This window comes from Cupressus sempervirens, chromosome 11, assembly GCF_028749045.1.
Source record: "Cupressus sempervirens isolate cs-2001-9-10 chromosome 11, ASM2874904v1, whole genome shotgun sequence".
NCBI lineage: Eukaryota > Viridiplantae > Streptophyta > Pinopsida > Cupressales > Cupressaceae > Cupressus > Cupressus sempervirens.
The window spans coordinates 313,773,958-313,793,507 of NC_143128.1; the positions used below are offsets into that span (position 1 = coordinate 313,773,958).

Consider the following 19,550-nt stretch of genomic DNA (forward strand, 5'->3'; position numbering starts at 1 on the left):
ATGGTGGCTCAATACTTGTTGCTATTATAGCCCCAATTCTTGGTTTGAGTGGTGCAGGAAAAGAGAGGGGTTTAGATGTTTCTTTCTTCGCAATCTTCTTCACCTTAGGCTCTATGGTTTTTACTTTCTTGGCCTTCTTTGTTGGTGGAGAAATAGGTGCTAAGGCTTTACCTTGTTTATCTAGACTCTCTTCCTCTTCCTTTGCATCAACATCACTATCTTGATCTTCTTCAAATCCCTGTGTGGTCATCAATGGTCCTTCACCTTCAGTTTGTGTGCCTAGTTTTCCCTCTAGGTCTTTAATCATCTTCTTCCTCTTCTTATCAGTAGAAGTAATCTTAATATCTATTGTTATTCTTACTTTTTCTTCTTCATACTTTCCAAAGGACTCGGCCTTTGCATCAATTTCTTTAGTAAGCAGTGTAGTAATTGTTGCACTTACATCATCAATATCAATCTCATATCCAAATGTTTTATGCCATGCTACCCTTAGCTTAACTTCCTGAACATATGTGTAATTACTGTCCACTAGAAAACACACATCATTATCGTATTTTTCAACTAAGGTTGTAGGAATCCTTATTCTTCTCCTCATTTTTTGTTTAAATTCATCAAAATATCTATCTAACACATTCTCAAAAATATCTCCCAAATTTGCAATATACTCACTTATCTACCTTGTAGCAGGTTTTCCTTGCTCCCATTCAACATTGCCAATAGTAGGAAAATAACTTTCAGCATGAAAGAAAATACACATTATTAGTTATCTAAACTTTATATTGAATTCATAGCCTTTCTAATTGATAATAAGTTATTAGTGAGTTACAATCATTGGAGCTTGACAAGATCATATTCATGGTCTTTTATCACAATCTTCCAAGCCTGATCTACTGCCATAAATGGAACACTATTCACTCAACTTGACTGCTAGAATTTGTGCACAATAAATCTCACTGTAAAATCAATTAATGGATTAGTAATGTTTGAAATATACATGCCACATCCATTCCACTCGACCATGGTGTTTTCCTTGACTGTATCTTTGCTCTAGCATTGCATAGTCTTCTTCTTATCAAATGTTGGATATCCTATTGACAACATGAATAATCTTCTTTGTGATTTTGACGGACCCATTCTCTAGCCATAACTCCATTTTGTGAATTTGGCTTAGCACAACCTTGATCATTCAATTTTGAAATTTATTGGAAAATCTAAGGCATGTGTTAACCCTTTCTTCTCAACAATATTGAATTTATCCTTCAATACTCCTTCATCACAGAACTTCTAGCATGAAAAACAAATTTCATAGTCTCCTACTTCACTAATTTTACACATGTAACAACTCTATACATCATGAATCATAATAACCCTAGGTGGTATCAAAGATAAAACATCCATTGAATCTCCTTTCATAGAAATTTCAAGAATAACATGATATTTAGATGGAGGGCAAGTGTCACTCTTCACCAATTGAACAGTGCTTACCTCTTCTCCTTGATTCTTCACAACTGATGATGATCCAAATGCCATTTTCACATTAGGGTTTCAAAATTTTGCTTTTTGAATAGCTTGGAACAACTGATAATCAACATTCAATCACTCTTTCAACTTTAAATTTGTTTTCAATTGCCTTAGAAATCACTTCACAATTTTCTCAAATCACTCGGGCTCTTGAAATTTGAATGCAAGGTGTGTAAAATGCTTTAAAAAAAATTTCTCTATACCTTCTTTTGTTCAAATTAGGGGTCTCATAAATTTTGTGCACTCAGTTAGGTGCAATCCAACTATCTTAGTCATTGTTACACTTTCAATTTGGTCTCCATTATACAACTTGGTCAATACTGATGCATGGAGGGATTGAGAAACTAGGGCTACAGGCATGCCTAGCTATTGGATCACCTTGCTGAGTAAACACAATAGAAGAAAACAACATAGAGAAAAACACTAAGGAAAGAGAGAAAGTAAACAATTTATTGATTCATCAAATTATTAGCATACATACCTAACTCTAAGGCCTTTTGGGTTACAAACAAATGCAAAATACAACTTCAAGTTCCATGATCTAGTTGTTAGAAAGGACAACGTTGTCATTGCACCAAAAGATTGACCTGTTAATGCTTGATACAACCAATAGTCTTATAGAATCATAGGAGGCAGTTAAGCCATGTCACAAAACCTATGAGGGACACTGGCCCACTACCAACAATCCTCCTCCTAGTGTCACTCACCGTGGCTTGTAGGATTCGAACCTATGACCAAGCTTTGATACATATTATTAGAAAGGACAGGGTTTCTATTGCACCAAAATATCAACCTGTTAAAGCTTGATACAACCAATACTCTTGTAGAACCATAGGAGGTGATTAAGCCATGTCGCAAAACCTGTGAGGGACACTAGCCCATTGCCAACACTAGCTTCAAAATCACTATTCCAAAAACATCTGCTCTGAACTCTCTAAGTCCTAACTAACCCAAACCAAATACCCCTAATTATACTTTCCAAAATGACTTACAAAAGATTCTAGATCATCACATAATAGAAAGGTCAACCTTAAAATGGTATTCACATATCTGAAGATAATATCCTTTCATTAAATTCATGATCCAAATTAAATACATAAGTCATCTTAAACTAAGAACCAATCATAGACAAACTCAATCAAAGAAGGAACCAAGCATCAATAAATACAAGGTTCATTCAGCACACCAAGGAACTCTTTTAATACATACAACTTGGTTAACACTAGAACTAGGTAGAAACTAGTAGAATGAACCAAAAGAGAAGGATAGCAAGGCAACCTAGGATGCTCCTACATGAGACAACCATGATTGAAAGAAATGGCTCTCCTAAATCAGTGAGATGTCACAACCTAAGCCGAATCCAACTCATATTGAGAAATCCATGTAGCATCTTCAATTGGTATGTTTTTCCACTTCACCAAATATTCATAGTAATATTTTCCTCTTGTGCTTTTACCAATTCTCTGATCCAATATCTGTTCAATCTCTTCAATTTGCTTCTTAGGATAATCATCTGATAAAATGACTTCATTATTTGATTCATGATATTTATACAAATCAACAACATTGAATATAGGAGATATATCCATGTCATAGGGTAACTCAACTTCATAATCATTACCACTATCAAACTTTCTCAAGATCTTACAAGGTCCAAACTTCTTCATTTTCAGCTTATTGTATGTTCCAGTAGGAAATCTACCTTGCTTCAAATGAACCATCACCTCATCACCAACTTCAAAAACATGATGTTTCCTAGACTTGTCAACATCATCCATATACTTTTTATTACTTTGTTCCAACTTCAACTTCACTTCCTCATGCAAAGACTTTATAAAACCAACAAAATATTCCCCTTCAACACTTCTCTTCTCTTCACCATTAACATCCCTCAAATCTGATATTCTTCTAGGCTGTATTCCAATAACAATCTCAAAAGGTGTTTTTCCTGTACTCCTATTCACAAAATTATTATATGCAAACTTAGCTTATGCCAATAGCATATCCCCATCACTCAACTTATCTCCAACTAAACATCTTAGAAAATTACCAAAGCTTCTATACACAACCTCTTTTTGTCCATCTATCTATGTATGGAATGTAGAACTAAACTTCAACTCAGTATCCATCTTCTTCCACAAAGTCCTCCAAAAATAACCAACAAACTTACTATCTCTATCAGAAATAATACTTTTTGGTAATCCATGCAATCTAGCAATCTCTTTAAAGAAAATTCAACAATATGCACAACATTTGATGTCTTCTTACATGGTATGAAATGTTTCATCTTAGAAAATCTATCCACAACAACAAATATGGAATCATACACTCTTGCTATCTTAGGTAATCCAAGAACAAAATCCATATTGATGTCACTCCAAGGTTTCTCAAGAATTGAAATAGGTGTATACAATCCAATATATTGACTTACTCCTTTTGCAACTTGACAAATTTCACAACTCCTTACAAACTTATGAACATCCTTATACATATGTGGCCAATAATACCTATCCTTAAGAAAACTCAATACCTTATCAATCCCAAAATTTCCAACCAAACCACCACAATGCACTAGTACATTTTGGCAAATATATGACTTTGTGACTAGAAATTTTAGTCACACCACTAAAACTTTTAGTCACTTGACTAAAACTGATCACATTCCACTATTTTCTTATGATTTACAAGCATAGGTGACAAAATGAATGACTAATTTGGTCACTAGGTAAAATCACAAGATCGATCAAATAAAAATGACTAAATAGACTACCAAATAAATTATTAAATATGTGATTGGAGAATTAGTCACGTAAATAAAAGTGACTTATTAAAATACCAAGTAAATGACTATAAAAGTGACTGATAATTAGTCATACACTCTTATATGCACAAAGACATAAGATTGTATAATTATCTAGATTGATCAAAGATAAATATAATCCATACAAGACATTTAAAAGATCGCTTTGCAACCTTAGAAGTGATCTAGTTATAATATATTATAGTGACTCATTCACGAGAGCATAATTTTAATTTTAGAGACATCCATAGTCTTATAAATATGCAAATGTAGAGGCTCTCTTCTATCAAATTATAAAATAAAATAAGAATTCAAGCTTGAATCATTAAAAAATTGTCTCGATTGAGATACATTATAAAGACCACTAGACTTGGAATAATTGCTTCTTGAACCTAACTTCTGATCAAAACTTCTTCTTTTCGATAAGTGACGATTAAAAATATTTTAATTATATTTTTAAAATTTCAATGAAAGGTAAAATAAATTTAATGCCACTATCTATATAATGCACATCACCTAAATTATATCATTTATTATAATATTTTCTAACCAACTAAAAATTAAAATCAATTAATCATACAAAAATTAATTAATCAAAAATTATAATATAGTGAACCTATTTAAGTAAAAAAATTCATACAAACTATGGTCACCAAACAAAAATGATCAAGGGCACGTTTCACACAATTTTTAATGGAAACAAAAAGATTTTCACTTCCTTCGTTGATTGGGTTCAATGTTTCTCTAGTCAAGGTTTATTCCTAGTAGAAGAGCTCTCTCCTTTCTTCAATCGATCACCCCTAAGAATAAACTATATCACCACTCCTGAATCAGAACCAAAAAATGGCCTTACGCATGAAGAGGGGATGAAATTATTTAGAAGTGAGCAAGAAATGTAGCTTTAGATTTGGATAGCATGAGAATTTTTTTGTTTGTCTAGGGCAAAAAGGATAACTTTGATTGGTGAAAAAATATAAGTATTTGCAAACATTTGAATAATCTCCATTACTTCTTGGATTCAATCTTTAAGCGAGTGAGTCTTTTCCCTTTTCTTTCTAAACCATTGGTCTTTTGTTTTATGATACTCATTATCATGTTTAACATGTGAAAATATAGAATTTGATAGTTTCTTCAATTCCACATCAAATGGTCTTGGTCTTATGGTAAATGATTTAGTCTTCTATGAGAAATTTAATGCCTTGGTCAGGCTTTCAGTGCGAATTTCATGCTTTAATTGTCTACTGAACCATTCCTTCAAAGGTTGATGTTTGAAAGGGGTTTGAAATGATATAGGAAGGATGGATAAGGTTGGAACAAGACAAACTTGAACTTTTTTTAAAGAATACAAGTCTCCACCACTAAGTAACATATCTTTTATCCTTATGTGCATAAAATAACTTAGATGAGACATACCCTATTCGTCTAACTTGTTCAAGCTGAACAATTGCTTTCATCATATCGGGCCTCTCATCTTTCTTCAATGCCAAGCATGAAAACCCTACTTCACAAACCCTCCTAGCCATTACATTTGTCATGGGATCTGATTCAATCCCAATTCTTTGATCAATGATTTCATGCACAACCCCACTTTAGATCTTTGATTTTGCCAAGCATGCGAGGTTAACTTCTCATCTACTTTTCACACCATCCTTTACTTTTAGATCACTGATTATCTCAAATAACACCACCCAAAAACTATACACATCACTTTTTTTTGTAAGTTAGCATGACTCATTGCAATCACGATCAAGATAAAAAGGTGTCAATTGAGGCATGGTAGAAACACATGATGCTTCAGTTGACACAAGTATGTAAAGTGCACAATTACCAACTTTTACCCTAAAGTCCATATCTAAAAGAATGTTACTGGACTTCACATCTTTGTGAAACATGGGTGGATGAAGAGAAAAATGGAGCAAAGCTATATCTTGACGTAGGCAAAGGGTGAATAACTAGGGCCAAAGGCTCACCCAACTATCCAAACCACCCTTCAAGAGTTAACACAACAGAAGCAAACACAAAGAACAACAACCAAAGGAGGAAGAAGAGTGAAATAATTTTATTGACTCATCAAAATATCTTCATACATGCCCAGTTGTAAGGCCTTCTGGGTTACGACTAATTACAAATACATTCACATTCAAAGATCCAATTGCAAATTCACACTTTCAGTTCTGCTCTCTAATCTTCTTCTCAAAAGCTTACCTAACTCTAAGCCTAAACACTCTATATATACTTTCCAAAATGGCTTAGAAATTATTCTAGAACATTACATAAGAGGAAGGCCAACCCAACAATGGTCTAGATGCATCCCAAGAAAATATCTTAACATAAATGTCGCGAACAAAAATAAATCTCACAAGTTAGCTCATAGAAATCACATCCAAATACTAACATTTGTCATACATTGGGTAACTCGACACATGAAGAATCACTTGGCATACACTGGGTAACTCGATGAATGAAGAGTCACTTGGCATAAACTAGGTAACTCGGCGAATGAAGAGTCACTTGGCATACATTGGGTAACTCGATGAATGAGGAGTCACTTGGCATACATTGGGTAACTTGCTGAATGAAGAGTCACTTTGCGTACACTAGGTAACTTGGTGAATGAAGAGTCACTTGGCATACATTGGGTAACTTGGTGAATGAAGAGTCACTTGGCGTACACTAGGTAACTTGGTGAATGAAGAGTCACTTGGCGTATACTGGGTAACTTGGCAAATGCAGAGTCACTTGGTGTATACTAGGTAACTTGGAAAATGAAGAGTCACCTGACATACATTGGGTAACTTGGTGAATGAAGAGTCACTTGGTATACACTGGGTAACTTGGTGAATAAAGAGTCACCCGACATCCACATGCAAAATGAACAAAAATGAGTAGGATAACAAGGCAACCTAGGATGCTCTTGCATTAGATAACCAAGGTTGAAAGAAATGATTCTCCTGAATCATTGACATGTCACAATCTAAGTCGAATCCAACTCAGATTGAGAAATCCATGAAGCATCTTCAATAGGCCTATTCTTCCACTTTACCAAATATTCATAGTAATCTTTTCCTCTTATGCTCCTGCCAACTCGTTGATCCAATATCTATTCAAATTCTTCAATCTGCTTCTTAGGATAATCTTCTAATACAACAACTTCATCATCTAAATCATGATACTTATACAAATCAGCAATATTGAATATAGGAGATATATCCATGTCATCAGGTAACTCAACTTCATAAGCGTTATCACTATCAAACTTCTTCAAGATCTTACAATGTCCAAATTTCTTCATCTTCAGCTTATTGTATGTTCCAACTAGGAATCTTCCTTTCTTTAGATGAACCATCACCTCATCACCAACTTGAAAATCATGGTGTCTTCTAGACTGATCAGCATTCTCCTTATACTTTTGATTACTTTGTTCCAATGTCAACTTCACTTCCTTATGCAAAGACTCCATAAAATTAGGAAATTCTTCTCCTGTAGCACTTTTGTTTTCTTCTCCAACAACATCTCTCAAATTTGATATACCTCTAGGATGCATTCTAGTAACAATCTCAAAAGGTGTCTTCCCTATACTCTTATTCACATAATTATTATATGCAAATTCAGCTTGTGCCAATACCATCTCCCAATTACTTGGCTTATTCCCAACTAAACAACTTAGCAAATTACCCAAGCTTCTATTCACAACCTTTGTCTGTCCATCTATTTGTGGATGGAATGTAGAACTAAACTTCATCTCAGTACCCATCTTCTTCCACAAAGTCTTCCAAAAATAACCACCAACAAACTTACTATCTCTGTCTAAAATAATACTTCTTGGTAATCCATGCAATCTCACAATCTCTTTAAAGAAAAGTTCAACAACATGCTCAACATCTGATGTCTTCTTACATGGTATGAAATGAGCCATCTTAGAAAATCTGTCCATTACAACAAATATAGAAGCATACCCCTTTACTGTCTTAGGCAATCCAAGAACAAAATCCATATTGATGTTAGTCCAAGGTTTCTTAGGAACAATAATAGGTGTATACAAACCAGTATTTTGAATCACTTCCTTTGCAACTTGACAAACTCCACAACTCTTTACAAATTTCTAAACATCCTTATACATTTGTGGCCAGTAATACTTCTCTTTCAGCAAACTCAATGTCTTATCAATTCCAAAATGTCCAACTAACCCACCACTATGCTATTCCTTAATTAGATTCAACCTCACAAGACTTCTAGGAATACACAATTGAATACCTTTGAACAACATACCTTCTTGAATAAAATATTCATCATACTTACTTATGTGGTCTATCAAATTTGGTGCTTTGCACTCTCTCCATGCCTCAGAAAAATCAGGATCAACATCATACAATTCTTTCATTTGATCAAAACCAAGAACTTCAACCCTCATTTTAGTCAACGAAGAATGTCTTCTACTCAATGCATCAATAACTCTATTAGTAACTCCACTCTTATGCTTGATCACAAATGTAAAACTTTTCAAGTACTCAACCCACTTTATATGTCTTTGATTCAATTAATGTTGACTTCCCAAGTATTGTAAAGCTTTATGATTAGTATATAGTACAAAGTCTTTAGGAATCAAATAATGTCTCCACTTCTTCAAGGCTTGAACAATAGCATAAAGGCTTGATCATACACAAAATATTTCCTTTTAGCATCATTCAAATTTTCACTAAAGAAAGCAATGGGTTTACCTTCTTGACTTAATATAGCTCCTATTGCATTACCACTTGCATCACATTCAACTTGAAATACTTTGTTGAAATTAGGCAAAGCCAATATAGGTAATTTAGCAACCTTTTGCTTCAAAGTCTTAAAATTCTTATCAGCTCCATGTGTCCACTTGAATTCCTTTTTATCTCCCCTCATTGTTTCAGTCATAGCACTACAAATAGCACTGAAATTCTTTATAAACTTTCTATAAAAACTAGCCAAACCATGTTCAATCCATTAGTTGAAATCACAAATCCCAAATAAACTATCTCCTCTTGCATAAAAGAACACTTTTTTAGATTAATTAGCAACTTTTCCTCTTTCAACCTTTGTAATACTTGTCTAATATGCTCAAGATGTTCTCCCTTAGTCTTGCTGAATATCAAAATATCATTCAAATAAACAATCACAAACATACCCAAGAATCTTTTCAGAACTTCATTTATCAACCTCATGAAAGTACTAGGTGCATTAGTAAAACCAAAAGGCATAACCAACCATTCATACAAACCATCTTTTGTGTTCAAAGCAGTCTTCCATTCATCACCTTCTCTGATTCTAATATGATGATAGCCACTCTTCAAATCAATCTTGGTAAAATACTTTTCTCCACTCAAACAATCCATTATGTCATCCATCCTTGGCATAGGAAAACTATATTTCACTGTGATTTTGTTAATAGCTCTAGAATCAGTACACATTCTCCATTCTCCATTCTTTTTAGGTGCTAATACAAAAGGTACAACACATGGACTCAAGCTTTCTCTAATCAAACCTTTTTGCAACAACTCATGCACTTGTCTATTAAGTTCTTCATTCTCTGCAAGTGTCAATCTATATGGTGCTTTGTTTGGAAAACTAGCTCTAGGACTCAGATCCATACAATGACTTATACTTCTTACTAGAGGTAAACCATTAGGAATATCATCAATAATAATTTCTTTATACTCATTCAACAATTCGATAATTTTTACTGGTACTCGGCTATCACTATCTGATGTCACTCGATCATTACTAGCTTCTGTTGCTTGGTCATTACTACAAAAACTCAGTCCTCTAGTAACTATGGCAAAGCAGACTGAAATCTTTTTCATTTCCTTTTCAATTTGTTTCCCATTAAACATGCAAATTTTTACAGTAGTACAATTAACCTCATCTAGACTTTCAATCGAAGGCAGCAATGTTTGTTTCTTCCCATTTACCCAAAGAGTATATTGATTCAATCTTCCATCATGTACAACATATCTATCATATTTCCAAGGTCTACCCAAAAAAATATGACAAAAATCCATGGGCATAATATCACACAAAACTTCATTAAAGTAATGTCCAATTTTGAACTTCACAAGGCATTGCTCACTTACCAATATCTTATGCTCATCTTTGATCCATGAAACATGATAAGGTTTGGGATGTTTCAGCCTCTACAACTGCAACTTGGTAACCAACTCTTCTGATGCCAAATTTGTAGAACTTCCACTATCAATAATCACCTTGTAGTGTTTTCCAGCCATCTTACATCTGGTCTTGAAAAGACTTCTCCTTAAAATAGGTTCCTCATCACTTCCCTTATTACATAAGGTTCTTCTCACCATCAGATTTTCTCCAACCTCAGATCCACTTGGTGAACCCTCATCATATTCCTAAATCACAAAATTTTTGTTACATTGCCTACTTTAAGAGGATCTACATTCAAAATATATATGTCCCTCTTTACCACATCTAAAACAATTACCATGAAATCCACTTCTAGAATAGGAATTACCTCTTCCTCGGTAAGAATTAGCGCCTCCTTGGTAAGAATTACCACTTTTCCATTCGGTCTTGCCTTTGTCATCATTCTTCCATTCATATTTTCCTTTATCCTACATATAACTATAGGATCTTCCACTTTCTCCATAAGATCTACCTCTACTTCTCTAGAATCTACCACCTCTACCTCTTTGTCTTTGTTCATGCTTCTTTGTCAAGATCTCCTCAGCTTTCAAGGCATATTGATATGCTTCTTCTACACTTTCCAACTTCACAAAAACTTATTTCATCCTAAATTCTAGATCTCAATCCATTAATGTACCTTGCAATTTTCTCAACATCATCATCCAAATATCCAGATCTAATGTCCAATCTATAGAATTCCTTGATATATTCTTTCACAGTCATGTCCTTTTGTTTCAAATTTTGCATCTTTCTCAACAAGCTAACTTGGTAATCAACAGTAAGGAATTTGTTCTTTACCTTGTTCACCATCTTTGGCCAAGTTCTAATCTTCTCCTTTCCTCTCCTTTGTCTATCAGTTTACAAGTGCTCCTCCCATAGTGATGCATGACCTTTCAACCTAGTGACTGCAATCTTCACCTTTCTATTATTAGGAGTGTTTTCATACTCAAAGAACTTCTCCATATCAGAGATCCAATCCAAAACAACATTGGTATCTAGTTTTCCATCATAAGGAACAACTTCTACAACAGGCTTTGAATTTTCCCTAGACAATATTTGCAACAATCTTTCCTCATCTTGATCTTCTTCAGGTTTTGGATTATGGTTTGGTGTTGCTGCTTCATCATGACTTACATCACCAAGATGTGCTCCTCTCCTCTGGGTTGTCTCCACAACATCTAATATGGCTTCAATTTGTCTCAACTGATCCAATATAGCATGATCGGCATTATTTCCTCTACCACGAACCATCTTTACAAATCATGTTCTTGCAAGATCGTAACCCTCTGCAACTTACAGGTCAAATCTGTAGACCTGCCACCCTACAACCAAATCCAAATCAGGGTTCTACATGATCCAATCTCCACAAGGATGAACCTCAAGCTCTGATACCAACTGATGTAGGCAAAGGGTGAATAACTAGAGCCAGAGCCTCACCCAACTATCCAAACCACCCTGCAAGAGTTAACACAATGGAAGTAAACACAAAAAACAACAACCAAAGGAAGAAGAAGAGTGAAATACTTTTATTGAATCATCAAAATATCTTCATACATGCCCAGTTGTAAGGCCTTTTGGGTTATGACCAATTACAAATACATTCACATTCAAAGATCCAACCACAAATTCACACTTTTAGTTCTGCTCTCTAATATTTTTCTCAAAAACTTACCTAACTCTAAGCCTAAATAGTCTATATATACTTTCTAAAATGGCTTACAAATTATTCTAGAACATTACATAAGAGGAAGGCCGACCCAACAACGGTCTAGATGCATCCCAAAAAAATATCTTAACATAAATGTAGCGAACAAAAATAAATCTCGCAAGTTAGCTCGCAAAAATCACGTCCAAATGCTAACACTTGGCATACACTAGGTGACTTGGCACATGAAGAATCACTTGGCATACACTGGGTAACTCGATGAATGAAGAGTCACTTGGCATACATTGGGTAACTTAGCGAATGAAAAGTCACTTGGCATACACTGGGTAACTCAATCAATGAAGAGTCACTTGGCATACATTGGGTTACTTAGTGAATGAAGAGTCACTTGGTGTACACTAGGTAACTTGGCGTACACTAGGTAACTTTGCAAATGGAGAGTCACTTGGCATACACTAGGTAACTTGGTGAATGAAGAATCACTTGGCATAAACTGGGTAACTTGGCAAATGAAGAGTCACTTGGCGTACACTAGGTAACTTGGTGAATGAAGAGTCACTTGGCTTACACTAGGTAACTTGGCGAATGAAGCGTCGCTCGGCATAACTCAACATCCACATGCAAAATGAACAAAAATGAGCAAGATAACAAGGCAATCCAAGATGCTCCTACATTATATCTAGTCTGGTCTTCCAAGGTAGACCTTGTGGTGTTCTCCTTTTTCCATGTAGATGATCACCTAGAGTGTCATTTGGAGCATACTCATAGACTAGAAGGAGAATGTCCCCATGTTGATAGAAGCCCATAAGGTGAACCAAATTTGGATGTGATAGAGATGATAGAATTCTCATATGATTCATAAATTTCTCTGTATTCATTGAGTTATCTAGATATAGTTTCTTTACTACAGCAATTTTTCCATCCCCTAGTGTGGCCTGATATACACAATGGAAGGCTCCATTTCCTATTTGTCCACTCTCATTGAAGAAACTTGTTGTTGTTTTGAGGTCGTTGTATTTGAAAACTGGTAGTTTCAAACTTAACAATGCTTGTTTCATCTCATCTGCATGAAGGCTATGGGTTCTTGAAGAAGAATCCCTTTTTTTCTTGTAGATTACCATGTAAGATGCTATTATGGTGAATTATGACACCTTTTATTCATACTTCAATGTGGCTAGCTTCGAGTAGGAGGGTTTTCCCAAGGTATCTCTGGTGTTCTTGTAGTTTTGATTTATTTGTTATTTTTTTTCATGCAATTCTGGTTCAAAAATTAATAGACGATGCCTTAATTATTTATGATGTGAGTTCATGTTGATAACATGTTTCTCTTTCAAGCTTCTTTATCCAACTTTCTTTGTGTGCTTGGTGAAGTTGTGTTGTGGGGCTTATTGCTCAATAATGGTTATTATAAGGTGGAGCTTTAGCAATTTTGGCAATCCACTACTCTTCATTTCTCTATCAGTTGAAGGGTGTCAGTGTTGATAGCATTATTACCACATAGTACATTGATTTATACTTAAAAGAGGGTCGGTGAAAATATAGAGAATTTTTTAAGTGGACAAAGAAACAAGTTGAGTCAGTGGTAGCCAAACTATTTAGAATAATTACATATCAAATTAGTGGTTTGGAGGGAGAAAGCTATAATTACTTAATGTTCTTTGAGAGAGATGGAGGGACTATCCTGGGTTGGCACTATAGATATGAATTCCATCGACCTACCATTAACCAAATCTAGTCTATGTGAAAGCATAGTCAACGATGATAATATTTGCATTAGCCTGTGGGGAGACTATTTATCTATTGGCCTTCATATTATAGGGGTGAATTTATCTAGTGGCTTCAACTAAGTTGAAAAATGATTAGGAAATCTAATGGCTAGCCAACCAGCCTTGAATGGTCATTCAGGCTTCTCTAGTGTTGGGAAATAATAAATTATAATCATTGTGGTTATTCCTCACTCAACCCAACTCATGTGGAAGACCTTGTTCTAGGTCTGTTACACACTAGGATGGATATCTCAAATACATTCATCTAAAATGTAAGGAACTTATATTTCATTTGCAATATTGATTTCAATAGGCAATTTGTGTTTGATGTCTCTTGATGCCTTTTAGATAGAGATATTAAAATATCTGATAAGATAAATTACCAATTTTTTGTATAGATGTAAACACAATAGGGTGTAGTAAATGCTAACATGTAAATGGTTGTTACATTTAAGTACAACTACTCCTTGTTGCCATTATAGTTACATCTATCAGCATGGTTATCTACAACAAAAAAGTAGAGGTGTCCCAATACCTTTCCTATTAAGTTGATTTCAAAGACAATAGCTAATCAAGATTTTGTGACTCCTCTCAATTTAATCTTGCTCATTCTCCAACATGCTACTTTGGCAGGTCAAAAGTGAATAGGCGAGGCTAAAACATGCCTATGGTAATTATCTATTTGTGCAATATCAACACCAAGTCTGTTTTTGTAACCTTAAGATTAAAATCCCACAAATTTGGGTTGAAATCACCTCAAGCTCATCCTTACTCCTTTTCCCACTGTAATGCCCTGCTAAGGGATCCAAAGAATTAACCTAGAATTTCACTAAGTTTGGTAACAAATTTTTTTTTAAAAAAAAAAAAAAAACATGAAAGTAAATACCACATATAACTTGTACATAATAACAGAAGCAATAGCAATGTCCATCTGAAAGTAAACATAACATACATAATCGATTTCATTCTTTAAGAATCCCTTAACTAACATACGTGAGTCCATCTAGTACAACATCCACATGAAATAATAATGATAAGTCCAATGTTTAAATATTACATTTCAAATGCTCATTCATCCACTGTACATGTCACAGGGTATGAAGGCTTAAAAGAATATACATATGTGAAATAAGGTACATCATCCTATTCTAATCCATGATACATCAAAGACAATCACATGATACACATGATACATCATCATAGAATACATATACATCCATCATAAAGATCAAACATAATTAACTAAGTGCATGGTTCCTCCCAACCATTAATAGCATCATTAGACCATCGTGGGCCCTAGCCATCCCTCCGTGCGTAACATCCCAAATTACCGAAGAGATCATCGGTATTAACATAGTAGGAATGTCACTCCTAACATATACAACATCATATGTAGAAAGTAATCTAACATGCAAATATAAGCATAAGATAACATCATCTAACATATGCTAATCATCAAATGAAAGGATACATACCCACCATCATGAAGGATGCATCAGCCACGATGTCTCAATGAATCTCAAATGATAAGAGTGGAAAATAAACTACCACCCGAACGCGTGGTACCTAAGTGGTCCACTCCCACCGTGCTGAGGAGATAACCTCAAGTCCCAAACAAGTTGTCAAAATCTCATAGCAAAAATCTCTATAGTTCAGGAATCCTAAAAGTATACTAACTCAAAGGTTCCAATCACAAAACTAACATCTAATCCCAGAGGCACACAATGACATGTAGGAACCTACTATGCAAGCGGGAAAGTGTCATCACAATTATCACATACAAGTTACCTTGGTAGTTAGCTAAACTCCACGGGTCCATACTGATTTCATGCGGCCACTAGTATCCTCTCATATAGACGAGGCATACTACGGAATGCAAGGTCGCAACCATGCGTATCACTACTCCCATCCTAGCCTGTACAAGCACTCAAGGCATGAGCGAGAAAAAAACACTTATCTTTTTAGGTTCATTCAGTTAGTATTAGGTGTGAATGTTATCACTTATTAATCCAACTTACAATGAGTTACCCTAGCAGCCTCTTAGGGCCCCGGCCCCCATTGCAAGCCACTTCCCGACACTACATGCAGATATCCTACCCTAATGCTCATGGACTCATAAATCTCAAAATTACAAAAGATAATCCATAATAAAATCATCAAATATGCATAAAAGCATCAAATCTCCATGAGCAAACATCCCTAGAAAATCATGAACACAACAACTCTCTATTGGCAACTGAAGTATCACTGATAATCAAAAGTATCCAATGGTTCTCAATAACCAAAATATATCTCAAACACACTGATCGAAGACTCCAAAAATGGTTGAGTCAAACATGTCACAACATGACATCATCAAGAATAAATCCACATCTCAGTCCCATCATGGCGAATAGAAAATAACCAAGGATAACTGATCGATGACCAAAATAATCGTTAAGTCAAGTGTCTCATACATAAGAATTTCAACTATAACAATCAGTAATCACAACCAATACATAGAGCATTCCATCACATAACCATGGTTGGGTTTATAAAGATCGAGATTAAAACATCATCATGACATCACAATCACATAACCCCCAAGCCTCTGGTAGACGTCCTATACTGGTCAACACTAGTCAACCCAAAACCCAAAACAATAGCATAAGGAATACACAATGTAAACACATGTTTTGGTTTTGCTAAGTTTACAACTTGAATTTAAATGCAAAAGTCACGGTTTACGTTTCCAAGTTTAGAGAAAGAATTTGAAGGAACATTTTGTACGTTTTTCCATGTATTGTTTTTGCATGGATAAAAAGTTTTCCTTTATAAATCCAATTTCCAATTACAATATTTTATTGAAATCGTTCCCCAGCAATCTTTTAATTAAATTTCATATACTTTATATATTTTATAATTTAAAACTATTAATTAAATCTTAATAGTTAAATTATAAAATTATAAAATTATTCATCATTATAAAAGATGAATTCTTAAATCTTTTATCAAATAATAATAATTCAAATTTATTAATTACATATTTACCTATTACATACATACATACATACATACATACATACATATATATATATATATATGTACATATATAAATAATAATTATTATCGCATTTAAAAAAAAATGAAATATAAAAAATTGAATTATACAAATTCGATGGATGACATATATTATAAGTTAAGCACTTCACATATTACAACTGGTGGTGACCATACTCAATGGTTAATACACTGTCGCCACACATAAGCCGTGCGGCCTGCAGCGCCGACACTCTGCCAAGTGCAGGTGCCGTGCGCACGGGTCTGCATACAATGGACAAACGGGTTGGTACGTCCGCCCGACCCATGGTCAATACATATAATGTTTAGTTTTATAGCATTTTTCAAAAACGCAAATACAAATCGCAATGCGATTTTGTATATATATATTTTCACTGCGATTATTAAATTCGATTCCTCAATTAAATATATACACATGTATATATATATATATATATATATCTATATATATGTATAATATATATATATATATATATATATATATATATGTATAATATATATATATATGTATAATATATATATATATATATATATATATATATATATATATGTATAATATATATATATGTATGTATTATATATGTGTATATATATATATATATGTATATAATATATATATATATATATTATACATATATATATATACATATATATATTTATATTGTACATATATATATATGTATATAATATATATATATTGTACATATATATATGTATATTATACATATATATATATATATATATATGTATATTATACATATATATATATATATATATATATGTATATTATACATATATATATATATATATATGTATATTATACATATATATATATATATATATATATATGTATATTATACATATATATATATATATATATATATATATATATATGTATATTATACATATATATATATATATATATATATATATATATATATATATATATATATATATATATATATATGCAGATATAAACATGCATATACACAATATATATAAATTCTAATTCTCAAAATTTTCTTAAACTTTTAATCCCAAATTTTTTTTCCAATAAATAATCTAATGGGTTTGGCTATGAATTTAAACCCTAGCCCCATTTTTTTTTTTTTTTCAGATCTATGCATATAAAGATTTCCACATAAATTCAATTGCCCATATTGAGAATACATACAATAAAAATATGAAATTCTTCAGAAGACATATGGAAGACACGAAGAAGACAAGAATGCATGATGCGAAAATAGCATAAGAAAAATCACAAGAATCTACCTGGATTCTGATGCTAATTCGCTTTTCCTCAGAAAACCCGCAGAGCAAGCTCCCTTCTTCAAATTTCTTGAGTCCTCTAATGCTCCAATTGCTCTCCACGCTCCCTCCCTAAGCTTCTATGAATGCCTGAATATAAAGAGCTCTCAAGAAACCTTTGGAATGCTTCTTGAAACCGCTGAAAGGTGTCACCAACTAGGCATGGGTCTTTTCCAATTCTTTTTTGATGAGTCATAGAATTGTAGACACCTTGTGCTTAATTGATGCACTAACCCCCGTGTTGTTGACACATGTTAATTCCCATGCAAGTTTATAACTCCAATTTACTTTTTAAATAATTTCTATTTAAATTTTATAACTTTCATTTTAATTTTTATAACTTTTATTATTATTATTTTATTCATTACTTTATTATTATTAATATAATTATTATTAATTTTAATTTCTAGTTTTCTTTTATTTAATTCCTTTTCCCCAATAATTCACATTTAATTAATTACAATCAAAATATCAAAGATCATGATATTTTATTAATTTTCTCAAATAAATAATTTATTAATTAAATCTATTTGTTAAGACTTAATTAATGAAAAATTCACCATAGACCTCCAAGATAAAATATGAAAACCCATCATAGAACAAATCATACAAAATAAATCTAAAGGGTTAAAAATCACAAAATATGTCATCCGACACATTCGGTGGGTATTCAACTTTGATACTTGTCCTAACTCACTAGGACAAATGGTTTTTAGGTTTGGGATTTGGACTTGAGAATTTATCTCCCTTCTCTTATCATTGAGATAGTATAATAGGGTACGCTCATCTTGGGAATTCAGGGAAGTCAATACCCGGTACCTGCAACCTACAGAAAAACCATGCATGTACATACAATATATAATGCTAAGCTAAACAGACAATGGCAGGAAGTGGTGCATCGTGTAGATCCCAACTAAGCAGGTGACTATGACTCCCTTCCTTAACCACATCAAAAATGCCATAAAATAAGAAAACACGCACACCATACACATGCAAGTATGGGGTAAGTAACCATAATAAAACACATGAGATAATAAACCATCTAACTAATCATCATTAATAACTAAAAACAATGTAATGATCATCATACATACATGAAATGTAAAGTCTAAATGATCTCGTCATATATCAACTGAATCCCTATCATAATATCTGATAGTGTCAAAACAACACCACTAAACCATCAACATAAAACTAGTCTACATAGTCTGATAATAATAGCAACAATAAGTCTAGAAAAGATGTGAACGAGGGT

General features: G+C 33.4%; 1 pseudogene; it reads right to left on the bottom strand.

The window, feature by feature from the left end:
* Positions 1 to 5,679: 5,679 nt before the first annotated feature.
* Positions 5,680 to 17,274, bottom strand: LOC149529380 (wall-associated receptor kinase-like 14; annotated as a pseudogene).
* Between the last annotated feature and the right edge of the window lie 2,276 nt (positions 17,275 to 19,550).